This window comes from Parasteatoda tepidariorum, chromosome 11 (genome assembly GCF_982258835.1).
Source record: "Parasteatoda tepidariorum strain Cologne lab strain chromosome 11, Ptep-v5.0, whole genome shotgun sequence".
Classification (NCBI taxonomy): domain Eukaryota; kingdom Metazoa; phylum Arthropoda; class Arachnida; order Araneae; family Theridiidae; genus Parasteatoda; species Parasteatoda tepidariorum.
In genome coordinates, this window is record NC_141765.1 from 1443827 (window position 1) to 1460782 (window position 16956).

The 16956-nt window shown below is 28.4% G+C and overlaps 1 protein-coding gene across 1 annotated transcript in view; it reads right to left on the bottom strand.

Annotated features, from left to right (window-relative positions):
- Positions 1–13925, bottom strand: part of LOC107437025 (alpha-1A adrenergic receptor-like) — a 61097-nt gene extending 47172 nt beyond the window's left edge. Inside the window, exon 1 of the mRNA XM_021148720.4 lies at positions 13664–13925. The gene's annotated coding sequence lies outside the window, so the exon portion shown is untranslated. The remainder of the gene's footprint in view (positions 1–13663) is intronic.
- Positions 13926–16956: the final 3031 nt, after the last annotated feature.

Below are 16956 nucleotides of genomic sequence, written 5' to 3' on the forward strand. Positions count from 1 at the left end.
GATTTAGAATAATAGACCAATTTCGATATAAATTTGGAAGGTAACACAGTTTAGAATAATGTGAAATTTGTATTCTTTACAATTCCAATTTTTTTCTATTTTAATTATACTAAGTAAGAAAAAAAAATAAAAGAGAGTTATTAATTTTTTAAAAAAAAAACTTATGGAATTATCCTTCTATAAATGATCTTTATAATTTTATATTAACACTATTTTTAATATTCTAAAATGTTTCAGATATATAGAAAAATATGCAAAAATTTAAAAGATCATTATATATTATTATTTTTTAAATAATAATGATGATCACATATCTAAAAATAAAAAAAAGTATATCTTTTTTAAAACTTTTGACAGTGAAACACTTTCGAGTTTAAATTACATGAACATAAATATTCTTTATCGCATCGTGCGTCTAAAAAATTAAAGGAAGTTTACGGAACGTACAAAATTTTAGGAAACTAATTCCCTCTTTGAATGAAAATTATATCATTCAGCACAATATTTGTTTTCTCCTCACTAATGCTCTTCAAGCAGTGAAACACTTTTACAGCTTAAATTTGAGTTGAAGTTACATGAATTCGAATGTTCGTTTTTCGTAGTAATATGGTGCGTTTAAAAAATTAAGCTATATTTTTGCGGGATAGTTTGTAAGACTTCATTTATGCTTTGAGGAACCAATATACTTATATGGATTCCATATACTTATATGCGTTATGCACAATATTTGCTTTCTCCTCATTAATGCTCTTCAGGCAGTGAAACACTTTTAAAGCTTAAGTTTGAGTTGAAGTTACATGAATTCCAATGTTCGTTTTTCGTAGTAATAGGGTGCGTTTAAAAAATTAAAGCTATATTTTTGCGGGATAGTTTGTAAGACTTCATTTATGCTTTGAAGAACCAATATACTTATATGGATTCCATATACTTCTATGCGTTATGCACAATATTTGCTTTCTCCTCATTAATGCTCTTCAGGCAGTGAAACAATTTACAGCTTAAATTTGAGTTGAAGTTACATGAATTCCAATGTTCGTTTTTCGTAGTAATATGGTGCGTTTAAAAAATTAAAGCTATATTTTTGCGGGATAGTTTGTAAAACTTCATTTATGCTTTGAGGAACCAATGTACTTATATGGGTTCCATATACTTATATGCGTTATGCACAATATTTGCTTTCTCCTCATTATTGCTCTTTAGGCAGTGAAACAATTTACAGCTTAAATTTGAGTTGAAGTTACATGAATTCGAATGCTCGTTTTTCGTAGTAATATGGTGCCTTTAAAAAATTAAAGCTATATTTTTGTGGATAGTTTGTAAAACTTCATTTATGCTTTGAGGAACCAATATACTTATATGGGTTCCATATACTTCTATGCGTTATGCACAGTATTTGCTTTCTCCTCATTAATGCTCTTCAGGCAGTGAAACAATTTACAGCTTAAATTTGAGTTGAAGTTACATGAATTCCAATGTTCGTTTTTCGTAGTAATATGGTGCGTTTAAAAAATTAAAGCTATATTTTTGCGGGAGAGTTTGTAAAACTTCATTTATGCTTTGAAGAACCCATATACTTCCAAAATAAAAATATTATCGTTATACTCAATATTAATGTTTTTCACTCTTGCATATGCTCCTTAGGCGGTGTAACACTTTTGCAAGGATTTTAATTGTATGGACTATAAAATCTTTATGCAATTACAAAGATATTGAAAGACATAGTACATTTTATAAGATATTTATAATATTTTATTATTAATAATATTTTATAAGACATAATAGTATCTTTAACTTTATATTAAAAAATTTTCTTACTTTGAATAATAATTTTACGTAATTTTTTTTCATACTTTTGTTACCATAGTTGTTTGATATTTTCAGTCACTTTATATATTATTTTTGTTGCTTTGCTTCAGGAAGTGTAATGCTTGAAAATTAAATGCAATGTTGTAAAAGGTAAATTGAAGATTTCTTTTTAAAAAATCATGCATAACAATGCATTTTTATTATTTCTCATCAATACACTGAAAGGCCTGATTGATAATACCACCCATTGTCCCACATAAAATGATCCCACTCGTAATGATCCCTCATATCCCACATATAATTTGTAAATCAGTCATAAAATATCAATGCTGCTAACATTCGGATAATAATTTAGCTTTTTTTCTTTCCGGCAACAAGCTGTTTTTCATTATGTTCGCAGTATTAATATGTATTCAATAAATATGATATTTTTGTAAATAAAATTGCAGAAAGAGATTTTTTAAAATTTTGAATACAATTTAAATTTTGATAGTTTTTTGCTCATAAAATTCAAATTTAGTTTACTTTTCTTTTCTTTTTCCATTTGAACAAGAAAAAGAGTTTTTTTTTTTGCTGAAATTTTCGAGATGATTTCTAGAGAAGTTTTATGGCTAGTATTAATGTTTTATTACATTATGTAAATTATTAAAGCCTATAAATTTGAAAGTGTCCCGAGAAAAACAGTAATTCGATAAAGTGACTTATATTTGACTACGTATTATCAACTTTTTTATTATAGAACTTGTTTTACAAAATGCCTTCAAGAGGCTATTCAGTGTTGTCATTATAACTAATGTTCAAAAAATTTTTTTTTCTTTTTTAAAAATTGGTCTTCTAAAATCTTTTATTCATCAGGGCGCTTTGCTTTCTATTATTCGCAAGTCATTTTAATTTTTTCTCTTTGATTAGAAATAGAAAAAAAAAGAGCATTCCTTTTTCGTTAGACATCAGATGTCACCATTTACTACATGGAGATTCTTCGGCCGAAGGGGCGACGACCTCTTGGACATGGGCCCAGTGCCCTACCAACCAGGCTATGCACTGATGCAAGATAAATCTGTGGAGTCACAAAGTCCTCCATGTTCCCATAACAAATCATACCTCTGGGAGTACTGATGCAGGAGTTTCCTTGTCTTCTGGATTGCGTTCAAAATTGCAAGGCTACGGAGTTGAACATTAGTAGTCGTGAACCCAAAATTGGGTCGGCTGTTCAACGACGGATATAAGACATCAGATGTCAGCATATATTTCGTCATTAAATATTAAGTTGTTAAAAAATAACAGTCATATAATTTATCGTTTCGAGTATTACAACCTATATTTTATTTTAAATCTTTAATAAAATGAGAGTGTTTTTTTTACTACATTCACATAATGTTTGAAAATTTCTCCGCAAATCAGATACATAAATAGCGGACACCAGGATCTGAAAGAAATTATTTATTTATTTATTGAAATTATTTCTTAATCTTTTTTTCCCCAATAAATGATAGGTGAACATTTTATTATAATTTTTTTCTTTTTTTTTCTTTCTGGAAAATAGATGGAAAAAAGTTTGCTTATTTATATTTTACTGGATTATATTTCTAAACATTTTCAAAATAAATATTTTTCCTTTTGAATTTAATCCTGTTTGAAATGTATATTTAACGTTTTCAAACAGGATTATCTGAAATAAAATACATAAAAGAAATAGGTTTAAAAAGTAATATTTTTCTTTTTCAAGAAATATTGTTCATTTACTTATTATATCTGTTATACATTATTATGTTATACATTGATATACATTATCTGTTATACACTGTGTTATTATTTTATAACTTAATCTTCAAGAGAAATTGTTCGGCTTTTCATCCGATTTTCCTTATTGTCTGACAAACCGAAAGACATTTTCTTGGTTTCAGTTTTATGAAAGGTGTTTATCAATGTTCGTCTAACATACAAGTTAGAAATAAATCTGAACTCTTATTAGAAGTGCCCTTTAAAGAGCTATAAGGAAGTTAATATTAGGAAAATAAAAAAGATTTTCTGGAATTAAATATACAGAAAAAACACAATAGAATAATGGTTCTCTATCTATTTTAGTCTATTTCACATTTTCAATATTGCAAGATGCTTATTCCCCCTGCAAAAACTCACAAATATATTTTTTACATTTATTATAATATAAAAAAATATAATATAATATAAATAAAATAATATAAAAAATGTAATATAATATAAATAAAATAATATAAAAAAATGTCAATAGTTAATATTAGGAAAATGAAAAAGTTTTTCTGGAACTAAATATGCTGAATAAAGCATAATAGAAAAGTAGTTCTTCACCTATATTAATCTATTTCCCTTTTTTCAGTATTGTAAGAAGCTTATTCCCCTTGCAATATCTCGCAAAATATATCTTCCATATTTATTCAGATTTTCATTATTTCTTAACATATTTTAAAAATTAAACAACAAAAGCTTATAAAATGTTGATATCACATAGTTTTCTTCTGCTAATAAACAAATTATTTTAGTGAAATTAATACTTCAACAGCTAAAATAAATATTAGTTTATCAAACCAGGGTGTTATTATTCTTTGTGTAATGGGATGCCTACGAATTCCTGGATGCACAAAGTGGCAAATTGAAAACATGGATCACTTCCTATCTATTTCTTTCATTTATAAGATAAATCAGAAACCCGAAGATAAATCGAAACAAATAGAATGGCTTTTCTGCCACTCTTGGATAAGACTTGCATAACGGTTTCATGATTATTCATTTTAGTGAAATTAATACTTCAACAGCTAAAATAAATATTAGTTTAGCAAACCAGGGTGTTATTATTCTTTGTGTAATGGGATGCCTACGAATTCCTGGATGCACAAAGTGGCAAATTGAAAACATGGATCACTTCCTATCTATTTCTTTCATTTATAAGGTAAATCAGAAACCCGAAGATAAATCGAAGCAAATAGAATGGCTTTTCTGCCACTCTTGGATAAGACTTGCATAACGGTTTCATAATTATTCATTTTAGTGAAATTAATAGAAAAATTTCTTGCGTTTTTTTGTCTGTAAATTTTATTAAAAAAATCTGTTAAATTTAAGGATACCTGTAATGTTACGAAAAGTTGAAAATATCTGATTTTTTTTAAGAAAAAAATATTCTTATAAATATGTTATTGAAAATAAATAATATATTTGAACAAGCTAAACACTTTATTCTTATTATTCCTTTCATTCGAGTCGGAAATAAAGAAGTATATTTAAAAGCATTTGCATGAAAAAAATTAATTCTCGAAGAAGGAATTTCTCAGAGTGATAAAGGAGAGCTTTAATAATTAGGTAGTGCAAAATAAAAAATGAAGAATGCTGTTAATTCGAGTGTTTATGACTATGGAGAAAAAAAATTCTTTATAGAACAAACATTTTGAAAACTGTTTATTTCATTCCTATGCGCGTCGTTGCAAAAACATTTTACGAATTTCTGATTTTATTTTTTGTTTTGTTGAGAATTTCCCTTTTAAAGAACTGTCCATCCTTTTATTTATCGTTTATTAAAATAAAGCGTAGTCTTTGTGATTAAATGAGGAATTTAGAGAGAAGTATTTTGTTTAGAAGCTTCTTATGTTACACATAAACATTTTGGTGCAGCTTACTTTTAAAACTTGTTAACGAAAAATATTTTTTAGTCACTTTGTTATTGTTAGGTTACGATTATTTCTGAAATTGAAAATAAAAAAAGAGAAATTATTGAAAAGCTATTAAATTAACGCAAACAAAGTGTTTCATAATCTCCATCTTTAACATATATTTTTTAGAATTCCTGTCAAAAATCAAACAAAAATGTACACATTAATATAATTATAAAAATATATTTCGTGCTTAGCACCCTTAAGAATTTAGTACTTCAAATGAATGCATTATGAAATTAAAGAGGCATTAAGTATCAATTTTATTTTAATATATTGAGTTTAGCAAAACTCTTAAACTAAACTAAACACAGTCGCCATTGAGGGCCTACTTTGCCCATGTCTTTCTTGATCTTGGGGTCTGAGGTACAGTGGTTAACTGATCCCCCTTAGTACTTATCTTATCGACCCTCTCAAGAGATGAAAGGCTCTTTGAACTTACAAAGAGGCAAGTAATCTTAAGAAATTGACATCTAGATGAATTGTTTGAATTATCTATCAATTGCAAATGTATACTTTTTTCGAAGTATTAATTTTTAAGTTGAAAGTATAGACCTATATTCGTAAAACTGATGTTAATTCAATTGATTAATCCATTTATTACTTGGTAGCGGGCTCTCGTGTTATATTCATCTGACTAATCTCGCATTTTCATTCTGCTTGATTATACATAAATTTTACAATGTTTATTTGAGCAAAGATAAAGTTTTGTGTCATTTTCTTCGTTTAAACATCACTCAGAATTTAATGTTTAGAAAAAACTTGGCCGTCGTTGGTATTAGATTATGCAATCATTAGAAATCTTTCCTTTAATATTTCAGACAAATGAAGGAAATTTCCTTAAAGTTAATAACAAGAAAGAGATCAAAATAATTAAATAATTATTCTTTTAACTGGTACTTAGTACATTTGAGAATTTCTTTTATGTGTGTAATTCCATTTCGTATCCTTGATGTAATGATTCTCGGTAACGCTCATGAAAAAATTTATAAATTATATTTATGATTCAATATTGATTAATTAAATGTATATACTTTATTATCACATCTGAAAACTATTCACATTCAAAATAAGTTATATGCGTTAATTTTTTAGCAAAATGTAGTCCATGCAGTTAGAATATTTATGAAACAAAGTTAAGTGAATAATTATTTTTAACGCTTCGTTATTTTGGATATTATACTTGATGCAATAAAATATTTCAAACACGAATGACAGTTTAACCAAATTTTATTTGTATATTTTCTTTTGTTAGTTGCTACTTTAAGCAGAAAAATAACAGTAAATAATGATATAATAATAAAAATATAAGTAAGAGTTTTTCCGTTTACATTTTTCAGCATTATTCCATTGACTGAAGGTATTTATTTAGGAATATCATAAAAATAGATTCGCAGTTATATTATGTAAAAATTATAAGTCGTACTTATTTTTATATTTCATATTATGTTTACACTTTATATATGTTCATACTTTATGCTTTTATATTTGTTGATATTTATATTTTTGCTGAAATACTCTGGCATTGTTATTATGAGAGGATTCAAAAGCTCGAAAAATATAATATCAAGATTATTTTTTCAAAGTTCTATATCAATTGCCGATGTAAACGTTCTATATCAATTGTCGATGAAAACGTCCTATCTAGCACAATAGGCCAAGAGAGAAAGAAAGAATTTTCTCAAAACTTTATTTCCAAACAGCAATTTCTATCTTCTTTTGATCACAAAGTATCTTAAATCATAAAACATGATTTTTATTTTGCCGAATTTCGTTTTTTTTTTTTTTTTTTTTTTTTTTAAGTCTTTCATTTAATCCCGAGCTATTTTTACCGAAACTTGACCAACTTTGTTTAAGATATGAGTGTTTCTAAGGGAGCTGAATGTTTAGTGTTGTAAATCTTTACTTTCCTATTATTTAATTGCATGATTTAATTTATTGTATGGTTTATATTATTTGCATAGTTTAACTTCTACTTCAGTTGATTAAATTCTATTGATTACCTTACATTGTTTTTGATTGTCTTTATGGCTTCTTATTGCTTTTCTCACTTTGTTTTTGGCTGTCATTTATTACTTTTTATTTCTTTTCTCCCATTATTTTTGGCTGCCTTACTAAACATTTAATTATTACAAAATCATTGCTTTTTAACACTGTTTATTATCATTATTGCTTAGATTTCTTTAGTTGGAGAATTATTATTTTATTTTAAAAAATTTGAAGGTTTGCGTAATTATTTTAAATTTACTTCACAGTTATATAAATGGTTAATTTGTTTTTGCTTTAAATTTATTTTAAGTTAAATTTTTCGCTCTTTTAAATTCTTTTTCTTAAATAAATGTACCATTTCTCCCTTTACAACAAACATTAAATTTTAAAAGATAACAGGCCTGACAATTATATACTATGAATTTTTTTCCCTACCAAGATGTTTAGATTGAAGACATCCTAACTAAAATATAATTGAAATAATTACTTTGTATCGGGTAAGATTTACATGGCTAAATTAAGTAAAATTTGGAAAAAAATATCAGGCAACATAAAATTTATAATACTCTTATGAAAAATAAATTGGAATTTTTTTATAACACACTTATGAAAAATATGTCATTAAAAGTATTTTTACAGCTTAAGATTGTTTTTCAAAATCTCTTTTTACAAATACTGAATCATTAAAAAATGGTACTGATGAGTAATTTTGAAAATAATTGCCTTTCAAAACAAACCTAATATTTCTCACTCAACCAATATTGATTGAAAGAAAATTTAAGCGAACAAATTATTAAGTTCTAAAAGAAAAAAAAGTCATCCCTGTAAAAAGTTCGATAACCCACAAGAATTTTTTCATTTACAAGCGTAAAATTAGATTTAACCCCGGTACGCCATCATGACAATAAAAATCCAGGTCTAACTGCAAATTTGTTTCTAAGAGAATATTGTAACGGATCGTAAATTAACAAATAGTTAAAATTAGTTTTAGTTCAGAATGCCTTTAAATGAAAAATTGCACGTTCTATCAATTTATATTTTATTCTAATCTTTTTTTCATCATAACTTATTATAAAAGTAATATTCTTTAAGGCAAAAGTAAAAACGAAGATAAAAAGCAATGAATAGAAATTTATTGAAATTAATTATTTCTGAAATACAGAATTATTTAACCATAACTATTTTATTTATACAGGGTGTCCCAAAAGGTCGTTTACAAACTTAACATGCTGGTCTGTCATATCATGATGAACAAGATTTACATAGGAACTTGTGTCCGAAAATTAAAACTGAGACCGGTAGAGGGCGATAAGTGCAGGTTTGGATGAGGAGAAAAAAATGATATCGATGGCGGTGTTAATATGATTTTTATTATAAAACATCATTACATCACAGCAAATGCTCAAAATTCCTTCCATTCGCCACAATGCACGTTTCACAGCGTCGGCGCATGGATTCACGAACCCGTTCAAATTGGCCAGGAGTGTCACGGACACGTGCTGCCGCTTCCGCGATCCTGGCGATAAGATCCATGTCCGATGTTACAGGTGTCTCGTACACTATGGACTTCATGTGTCCCCACAGGTAGAAATCCAGGGGAGACAGGTCGGGGGATCGCGGCGGCCATGGGACTGATTCGTCTCTACCGATCCAGCGATTAGGATAAATCCTATCGAGGTATTCTCGAACAGCGTAGCTAAAGTGGGCAGGCGCTCCATCATGCTGAAACCAGATGTTTCGGCGTGTAGCGGCTGGAACGTCACCCATCAGATCCGGCAAAACTCTTTCTAAAAAAATGCGATAGGTATTTCGTCGAGGCGTTCAGGTAGAAGGTAGGGGCCAATCAACATGTCACCGATAATACCAGCCCAAACGTTTGCACTGAAACGTTGTTGATGTGCATGGGCACGTGTACATCTTGGGTTTTCATGCCCCCATACGTGCATGTTGTGCAGGTTCACGACACCATCCCGTGTAAAGCAGGATTCATCAGAAAACAAAATCCATGATGGAAAATCTGGCTGTGCGACCCGCTGTTGCAAATACCAGCGTGAGAATGCAATGCGTTTGGGATAATCGTCAGCGCACAATGCCTGTACTTTTTGGAATTGGTAAGGGTGTTGCATGTCATCGTGCAGTATGCGCATTATTATGGAACGAGCTACACCCAAGACACGTTCACCTTCTCGGAGACTTCTTTGCGGGTTGATGGCATACTCCTGTAGCACGGTTTCCTCTACGACAGGTGTGCGTGTAGCACGTTCTCGACCGATGTGGCTACGTGCTACCAAAGCACCTGATTCACATAATCTGCGGTGCAATCGTCCAAACAAAACATGACTTGGCTGACGTCTGTTTGGGAAGCGCTCAAGGTACGTCCGTGCCGCGGCTCGTTCATTTCCATCAGCGGCGCCTTATACGTAATGCATGTCGGCCATTTCTGCGTTACTAAACTCATTCATCCTTCTCCTTCAACGTCCACGCCTGAAATGATTGTTTTTCCCACTCTCCCGTTTTCGTGCAATTATCGCCCTCTAGTGGTCGCAGTTTTAATTTTCGGACACAAGTTCCTATGTAAATCTTGGTCATCATGATATGACAGACCAGCATGTTAAGTTTGTAAACGACCTTTTGGGACACCCTGTATAACCTGTACTCAAAATTTAAAATATGAAGAAGACTTTCTCAGAATATTTTGATGATCTAGAATTATAAATAATTATGAAAATGCCAAATAAGTATTTTATGTATTTTTTTATTAACATGATTTCAGACAACCAATAGTACCTGCTCACATTGAAGAAAAATTTTTAGGAGGGTATTTTTACTTTTGGGATTTTTTCTCAAAGAAAAGACATGAACATTTAATTTAACGATCAATCCAATAAATTTTTCTGAAATTCCTTGGAATTACGGGCACTGAACTTTTTTCTCAGAAAAGGGAGCTAGTCGTATAAATTAACGGCTATCACTCAAAATGTTACGAAAATTTCTTGAAATGTTATGAAATCAAAATTTCCCTAAAAATTTGAAATCAACCCAAACATTAAAAAAACATTTAACCATGGTTGGAATTTAGATTGAAAATGGACTCATACTTTAAATTGTAATCAAATTATATAACCTCTACTTCATTATTCAATACATAGCCAGATTTTTATCCTACACTTTTTTGAAGTAGATTGGGATTAGTAAAGCGCAACCAATTTCAAATTTCACAAATAAAACAGTGGAAATAAGTGATTTTAAATTTTGATAAAATTTAAGGAAAGCTAAGATGCATGAATGAGAATATAAATAAACAAAAAAGTTTGCAAAATTAGAACAAAAAGATATACTCCTGATACCACCGATCCTTTCCGAAAATAACCACGTTAAAATTCAAGCACAATCGAATTATAAGAAATCATTAGTCAGGATTGAAAACTGCAAAAACATGCTGCAGAAAACAATGAAGAATCACCTCCAAGTGATCAAACTGGTTTTCATCCCTAATTTAAAATAACCAGTAATATAAAAATCCCACCTCTAATGTAAATTCTGCTATTGAGTTTATTTATTATGTGTAATATTTGCATTATTCCGGGAGAAAAAAAAATTTCCTTTGTTTTTTTAACTATTTGAGAAATTTAAGAAAGATATTATGGGCATTTTACAACTAATAATAGAGAAGTTATGTTAAAAAGAAACAATTTAACAAGTTAATGAGTATTGAAGCATTATTTCCTCATTTGTTTTTCAACCTGTACAAAAAACTTAAAACACCATTTAAAATTTAACAAATCGTTAAAGTATAAATTCAATTGGAATAGAAAAGTACATTTAATATACAATATTTTCCATCGTATATTCAATAGATTTACGTTATTTAAAACAATAACATAAAGTTTATTAGAAAATTTACTATTAAAAAGAAATGTGTTAAATTTTAAGTCTTTAAAACTTATAATGATTAAGCTAATTTTTTGAAAAGTAATGAATAAAAATCTAAGTAAGTGACTTTCTTAATAAGAGTTCTTGAGAGATCTCGATTTTTTTTATTGTAAGAAAATATGATATGCTCTGAAATAAATATATTTTTTTGTTTAAAATACATATTAATCTCATTCAATAAATGTCTTATTTTATTTCAAATGAGTAAGCAGTTATGTTTTATAAATATTTTAAAATATAATATGTATTCGCATATGGAAAGTTTAAACAAAATTCTACTTATTCAAAAAGATTTGCATGCTTTTATAAGCAAATTATATTTTCTTTATTGAATTAGTTACAATTTAAATTTTTATTATAATTTTAATTTAGGCAGATAATATGCGTAAAATATAATAATTTTTGACTTCTTAAAAGGTGTGAGCGATAACGTTAACATCGAATAATTTTGAATTTCGACTGATATTTATCTTATATACAATGAATATTCATAATTTATGCGATATGTTTTTCTATTAAATAAAATTTAAACTAAAATGACTTTTTCATAAACTTTTAGCACACCAGATTTTTCTAAACAATAACTTATTGATGAAAGAAACTATCCTCGTTCCGTACGTTATGTTTTTTAGACAACCATATATTTTACGTGTAAAAAAACGGCGCTTTGATACAGAAATATTTCATAAGCACGCAATAAAATACTTACATACATAAAAAATTAGTTTAAGGTTGGATACTTACTTTAATATATATTTTTAAAACAATAACGTGGTTTTGTACATTACTTCTTTGAACGTGCAATAATCAATAAATTGTTTTTTTAAAATCGCATTGTAGCATTAATTGCTGCAATTTGTTAAGAATATTCACCTTTCTATTTAAACCCTCATTTTTATTTGTAAATATCTGGACACAATTATTATTTCTTTGTAAATATTCTCTCAATCAACACAATGAATGTTAAGAATTGGTCCTTTTAGTAAGTATTTTTTTAAATTTATTAGTAGAAAATTTTTTCATCAATTGATGTCACTAATTCCGAAATTTTTATGATGAATTAAAAGTAAACTTAATTGTTGTCAGAGCTCAAAAGTCTAAGTCTGTGTTAAGCTCTCCTCTTTTGATATATATATATGTATATATAGCTGCTCTATTATAATAACAATCAATCTAAAAATATAAACTTTTTTTTCTTCAAAATTTTCAACAATGTGTTATTCATTTTACTTTTGTATTTATCATGAAACAAAAGGAGACACTTTATTTTTTTTAAACTACTCACATAAATTAATGCAAATTTTCACAGTGATTTTTTCCACCACAGATATGTCACTATTTTATAAATGCTAATACGCACAACGCTTTAGAATATTCATAATTATTAAATACCTAATTATTTGGTATAAAACTTCTCCTCTATTAAATTAAAATAGTCTGTGCCTTTTTTAAAAATACAATATTAAAAAATTAAAATACACTTAGAAGTAAAAAAACGCATCTTACGGTTTAAAAAAATCGATTTCGGATATGGCCAACTTTTCTTAAGGACATAATACAAATCTCTTAAGAACATAAATATAAACATGAGTATAATATGAAATGTAAATCTCTTAAGGACATTTTTAAACATGAGTGTAACTCACAATTTATAACTATTTATAAGCATCGATACAAATTTAATCAATTTTAATTGATCAAGAAAACCGAAAATGTCAACAGTACATTGCGCTATGGATGCATATAATGCTTACTATCTTCTGGTAAAATGCTTTATTATTAATAAAGCATCTAGGTATTTGAGGTATTAAATTTTGTGAATAAAATTTGTTAAAAATTTTGAGAAAAAAAATGTATTGAGAAAGTAGGAGATAAATTTCGACTGAAAAAGCGATTACTTCCAATTTTATTGTTGTAAGTATCAGTTCTTTCTTCCTTAACAAACGAAAAACGTACAAGCAAATTTCAAAAGTATCTAAATTTAGGTAAAAGTTTATTTTTACTTTCATTGCTTCTAAAATTATTTCTATGTATGCATAGAAATATTGAAACGGAATAAAAAAGTTTGAAGCGAAATAGCTGAAATGTATTACAGACTAAAAAATTTTATAGAAGTTTTATTTTTAATCGTTTCTTTTTTTTTTAAATTACATAATAAACTAATTATCAACATATAGGATCTAATTGAATAAATTTGAAACGTTCCAAATAAAATCTATGAAATAAGAGGCTGCTCGAGAAGAGGAAATACTTACATGAGAACTTTCCCTCAAATAATATTATCTGACCTGCTTCAAAGCAAAAGATATCGCGCATGACCCGGCCACTGCGCAATTTTCGATGATGCAACATTTTTGGCGGGGGTTTTATTTCTTTTCAAATGCTAATCTAAAAAGTATTCTTTTCTATTTCTTTACTGGATGCACATCTATACTTTAAGTTCTTGAAACGAAGTTTGTTTTCGTTTTATGCTGATTAGAAGTGAACTTTTATGAAAGTCAGCATTGACATTATTGTCTGAAAAATAAGTGAAATATTAAAAAAGTTTATTTTATAAATGTGAGAAGATTCAATAGCAATAAATTGCATATAATAATTTAAAACTAAACTGCATTGTTAAGATTTTTGCATGAAATGAATACTTACTATCTTTTAAGTGTAACTTATTATCCATCGGCTAGATTTTTTATGTACTTTTAAATTAGAAAAAAAAAATGTAAAGCTAATACAGTGAGTTTAGTAGATTTGAGTTATTTCTACCTCCTTAGCCAAAAAGGGGGATTATAACACTGTAGTAAAGGGTTTCTCAAAATTGATCAAAAATTTGCCAAAATAGCTTCGAAACTAATAAGAGTCTAATTTGTATGTAATTTGTATGTATTCAAAATGAAAGCAGCATAATTTCGAATGAGGATTCACCTAAAGAAGTAGAATGCTCTAACAACCATGGCTATGCACCCCAGCCCAGGGAGAGTTATTCAGGGGCAACATGAAAGACTAACTTGAAATTTCAATGGTACAAAGGGTTGTAATTTGGAAAAATGAATATGGTAAAGATAGCAGGAAAATAATAATTTTAAAATAACTTTTCGCTTATTTCGCAAAGTTTTTAAGCGAATAAAATGTATTTCATGATGTATCAGTACGGTGGCCACTATAAAAAATTTCCTAACTCGCCCTGGACTGGGGTGTGGAACTACAGTCCCTGGCCAAATTATTCGACGCACTGTGAGATTCTATGTAAACTCTTAATTATCAGATGATATTCTACAACTTTAGTTCTTTTGCTCGGCTGAGACTGGTTTACACTTGTTTATGTTCATGTATTAATTGGTTAACATTGTAATGCAAAACGTTAAAAATAAGTACAAATGGGAAGTATGTAAAAAATCTCCTTTATATAAATCCATTACATTTATGTTTAAATATAAGAGTATTGCATATAAACTCGTGCGAAACATACAATAATAAAAACACTACAGTGCATCTAATAATTTGGACTAATTATTATAATATACTAATGTAATACCTAATATAATAAATATTCTACATTTATCGTCTAATTTATCCAATTTGTCGAATTTGTATTATAATTATATATCGTCTAATTTCACCAATTTAGACACGAACAAAAACAAGTACAAACCGGTTTCAATCGCGTAAAAACAATAAAGCTGTATAATATCACCTGGTAATTAAGATTTTACATAGAATCTTATAGTGCGTCTGATAATTTGGTCAGGTGCTGTATAGTAGTTAGAGCATTTTACTGCTATCCATAGGTCTTTAGTTCGAATCCAACCGGTAGCCAACGAACATCTCTCTCCACATCACTTTTGAGACGATGCATTTTGCTCAAAAATGAGTATATGCTGTTGAATATATGGGGTTTTCCAATTCGACTATAACTTATTTCGGAGCTTTTTGGTTTTGACCAGGAGTTTTTCAAAGTGGCGGATTAGTTAGAAAACAGCGAAAGCTTTCTAAAAAAAAGTGTCAAACTTAAAAATAAGAATCAGAAAAGTTGGTTGTCTAAGAAACGACATCCCCAAAAATAATAATAAAAAGATTTGGATTAACTACGATATTTTTGAAAGAGAAAAAGACTAATGTAAGAGGGTTACAATCAGAATATGAGAATTTAATAACTTACCACACAGATTATAACGTTAAATTTGAAAAAAAAATTATTTGGAGATAGTTGTAGATATGCAATATATCAAGGAGAAAAGAGGGCTAGTGTGGATCTAGGGATAATACAGACAGATGGAACATTTCTGTTATTTAACATTTGAAACTTCTCTGCAAATTATGACAGATTGCGAAAACCGTGTTAAACTTTCCGTGTTAAACTTTCATTTTAAAAGTTATATGAAAAAATTTCTTGACCCTTACTTAGAAAATTAGATAACAAGGTTTTTATGATCTAAAAGTAAATTCTTAATTTGCTTTTTAAAATTAATTCAGACTATTAATAGACATCGTTTTTAATAAAAAGATCTATTACATTATAAATGAATGCGCTTTTTACAAATTTTAATAGTCAAATTTAATTTACCTTTGTTTTTGTTAACTATTTATGAATTAAAACGAACAAATGATTCTACCAGGATAGAGTAGTAATATAGATGTGCACTGTTAAGAAATTTCTTCAAAAAATTGGTTAAATAACAATTTATATAATTGTTATTTTGCCATATTCAAATAAAACAGTCAAATAACTATAATTAGATGGTATTCAAACTGTTAAGTGTGAGAAAAACCGTTTATAAACGACTTTTACCTTTAAACAAGCAGAAATTTATTGCACCAACCTAATGAAGCCACTTAGTTCCTTGTAGAAGGGGTACAGGCGAGAGGGCTAAACTGTCAATCTCATGACAAACAGAACTTAGGTTCGAGTCCCAGCGTTGACACTACAATACTTCCTTCAACACGTGAAGAGTGCCTTGCGCTCCTCAATTTGAGACCCTGAACTATTGGAATACGATACTCTCATTCACGCATTGATGGCAGCACCGTAAACTATCTCCAACTAAAATACTTTTTTTACTGTTTTGAAACCATGCTAATTGTAAATTATTATGAAACCGTATAGTTTTGTAATGGTTTTTTAACCACACTAGTTGTAAACGATTTTAAAACCGTGAAGTTAAGAAAATGTTTTTTACCGTAATTGGATGGTAATTGGTTAATTAGATGAACAGACTGCTGCCGACTATTTTACCATAATTTTAGTATGAAAACTCTAACAGTATGGGGTTTATGAGTACAGATCAATCTTAAAGTCTTTTAGCGGAAATAAATTTACGTTAATATTAGCAGGAATTTCCTTTTTTAAGATACTAGTTTAAAGTTTAGAAAACTTGCAAGGCGTTGTTTTCATACAGATATATTTTCGTTACAAAATATCATATCGTGGTGATCACATATTTGTTGAACGATCGAATTCTGTCTTATTTTCGCTACCACTATTAAAGTTTTCAGTGAACTATAGAAACCCTGATACAATCTTTATTTTTTGTGTTACGGAAGTTGTAGATTCCTA